The sequence below is a fragment of the Etheostoma spectabile genome, chromosome 21 (assembly GCF_008692095.1).
Source record: "Etheostoma spectabile isolate EspeVRDwgs_2016 chromosome 21, UIUC_Espe_1.0, whole genome shotgun sequence".
Classification (NCBI taxonomy): Eukaryota; Metazoa; Chordata; class Actinopteri; order Perciformes; family Percidae; genus Etheostoma; species Etheostoma spectabile.
Genome location: NC_045753.1, coordinates 13,048,486 through 13,051,895, shown reverse-complemented (window position 1 = coordinate 13,051,895; position 3,410 = coordinate 13,048,486).

The window sequence follows — 3,410 nt, the reverse complement described above, 5'->3', positions numbered from 1 at the left end:
AGAGTCCAGTGAAACTGACCGTACTGTAAGTTACTGAACACAATCACAAAGTCAGCATTTGCAATTACAAATCTACGTTTATAGTTTCCAACAATAATACGTAGAATTGTTGGAAACTATAAATATAGACATGCAGGTGGTTATTAGATAGTATTGGGAAGCAAAATGTAAATGATTAATCCATCTGAGACCGGTTTAGAATAGTTTTGACCGTACCCACACAACCCTGCATGGTATGACCAAGGCTAACATTTTATAAGTTATTTGTTGTACAGTGCTTTCTAAAGAGCACCCTTTGAATTAAAGTAAGATAGTTGCTGAACATCTGGAGGAGACGTTCTGAGTTTGAAGTTGAAAATGAGACGGTTCATCACAAAGAGCGGAGCTGTATAGGCGAGGAAAGGAATTACAAAAAAAGATGGTTCAGGAAAGGATGGGTCATTTAAAATACATCCTCTTTACAGCCACTGTCATATGCATTTCTTAGCTCAAATGTGTCCATGTGAATAACTGCTTGTTTATTGGATTTGGGAAGTCAGATGACACAGAATACATATGTGTTTTACGCCTGTGTTTATTCTGTGAGATACTTTTAGACTGCAGAGCAGTAAAAGGTGTGAAGTGACGGGTATGTTATGAGCAAAAAGGGGGAGAAAAAGATCAGATAATGGCATTAAAGGTTTGTTCAGCTGTTTTGACATGGGGGAAAAAATTGCCCACGCAAAATAGATTACAAAACTGTGTTTTCTCTTCTCCCTTTCATTGTGAAACAAACCATCGTGACCATGATCACCTCTTTATATTACTAAATCCGTTCCCACAACCCCCCACATCACTGACCACTGTCCATTATTCTGCATACCAATAAAGAGTGGGTCACTGCTGGCCACTGTCCATTCAGGACACTCTGACCCCGTCCACCCACTCCTATAGGACAACGGAGGCTGACCACAGGCTATTGTGGACCCATTGTAATGGCCCCCAGAGAGAGACCAGATTTGTGTGGCTACCCCTCTGTGATTGATGCTGGCCTGACCCCAGCCATGGCCTATCCCAAAGATTCTGGACATGCAGCAGCAATTAGCCTGAATTTGTCTCTTTAAGTGTCCTCGTCTGCCACAAAAGGTATAAACACCATGGAACATACATTCAATAAGGGGCTCTTTCTTTCTTATTCTGTCACATGTACTTCTTCCCATCTCTCATCCTTCTTCGTTTTGTCTTTAGTCTTTCTTCCAGTAGAGAAGATCACTTTCCGGGACTATTTTGGCAATATGAAATCCCCCCCGCCACCCCACCTGAGGAAGTCCTAAAGGAAGAGCACATATCACTTGCTATCTGCTCCTGTCTCCTGTCATGGAGAGAGCTGTCACCACTCCGCCCCTCAGCCACTAATGCCTCCTCTCTCTGTGTTTAAAGGGGTGATAACACCTCTCCCGGTGCCTGTCGTCGGGGCAGCACCGCAGGGTGCAGCACGGCTCCCTGAGCGAACTCCATACATGGCTGTAAAGTGATGGAGAAGCCCCGGGACTGTCAACCAGCTTGTAGTTTACTTCTCCCCCATTTCTCTCCTCATGGTCGCCCTCTCTCTCCCTCCATCTCTCTCTCGCACCCTGTCATATGTACTGCCACCTTCATCAGGGGACACTTCAAAAAATAAAACACCAGCTCTTCCTGCTGGCCTCATTCTGTTTCTCAGCAAGGGAGAAACAGAATCTTGCTAAAGTCACTAAGGATATACTGGATAAGTTGTTGGGAGGCAAAAGAACAAGTTCTATAAAATGCATTTATTCAACTTTCCTAATTAAGTGAATCTGCGAGAAAACAGGTACATCTTATGCCTGAAGGAAAAAGTAGTGCGGCACACACTACAAGATTGATCCACTACCTCTGATCAGTTCCTAAACTAAGTTGTGATTAAAAAATGACTAATGACCAAAAGAATTGACTGGATAGTTTAGTTTTTTTGGACCACTGGGGGCACTGTAGAGCTGTTCTGATGTGTCCATCCCTGTATTGTTTGTATCACATGTCCTGTTGGCACATGCACGCCACTCCCAGGGGTGATGCGATACACATTACATTACTGGGTTGACGTGATTCCCACGTCTGCCATATGCACAGGGTGGTAATGTATATTGACGCCGGTTGTGCCATAAAAAGGTTGCAAAGAAGAAGAATAAGAAGCATGCAAGCTGATGTAAACAAGTTGAAAACATTCATAACAAATGTGTGCTGCAAATTCTTTTCTTGGTGTAAAAATGCAAGTTTTCCGAGCCTTTAGGATCCATAAAATGTGTAATTCTTTAAGTTTACAAATTTAAATATTTAATGGAATTGGTTTCTACAAAGGTTTTGGCTGTTTTTTGGCTGTGGTCCAATGGTTGTTTTGTTACTGCTCCTTATGGTCTCCCAATGGATATAAATCCCTCGTGTGGGGCCTGTATGACATCCATATCCATCATGGATGAAGAAGGACCTCAACTTTGAACCGTTGACACATGGAGCGTGGACTATGTCCTTTCGCTTGACCTTCTATTGGCTAAATGTCCAAGCAACGCCACTCAGGCAGCTCTCTGAGGGCCAGACAGGATCACCGTAGTCACAGATCACACATAGCACGGCGAGCGGAGACCAAATTTTTAGGAACTATAGACTTCTGGTTTACGTAACCATTAAGCTCTTTTTGAAATGACCTAATGTATCTAGGGTATAGCTAAGATTTTAAAGTGGACAAGTACAGTCTCTACTTCCATCAGCCTCCTATCTGTAGATCATATTAGAGCTGTGGTCAGGATGACAAAAGCCAAATCTGACCTCAGGAGCAGAATATGGGGATTTATGGAGCAGGTCCTCTGGCTTGGTCACATCAACAGCCGGCTTGTTTAAGTGTAGACAGCTTTGTCCCCTAAAGCTTCTCTTCTCATCGGCCCTTTTGCTTCCCTCTCTTCTCCTTTGCTACGTTCTCACCTTTATCTCCTCCAAACTCAATGATGTGTTTAAGACACGACTTGTTGAACTGCACCTTGAATATGATTTTCATAAGTGAAAAATGCAAAGATAGCTTTCTCATTTTGTCGACAATCTATAAACAAACATAATGCATTTAGCCCTGGCAAAAATCTGAATTCAATTAAGAATTCTAAATGCTTGATGTTCAAGCATCAAGCATGTACTTGTTTCTAAAGCTTCCTGGCTTTGTGCTATAGGTTATGTTCTCTATGCAAATGCAGTTGTATATTGATTAGATATTTATCTTCCAAGCTGTTAGGGGTCCTGGCTTGTGTCTGCAAGGGCATGAAGAACAGGGGCCCCACAAGGCAGAAGAGGGCCCCCATCCCTCAGGTCACAGATTGAATCTCTGTTATCTGAACAACCACACACACAACCACACACACACAACCACACAC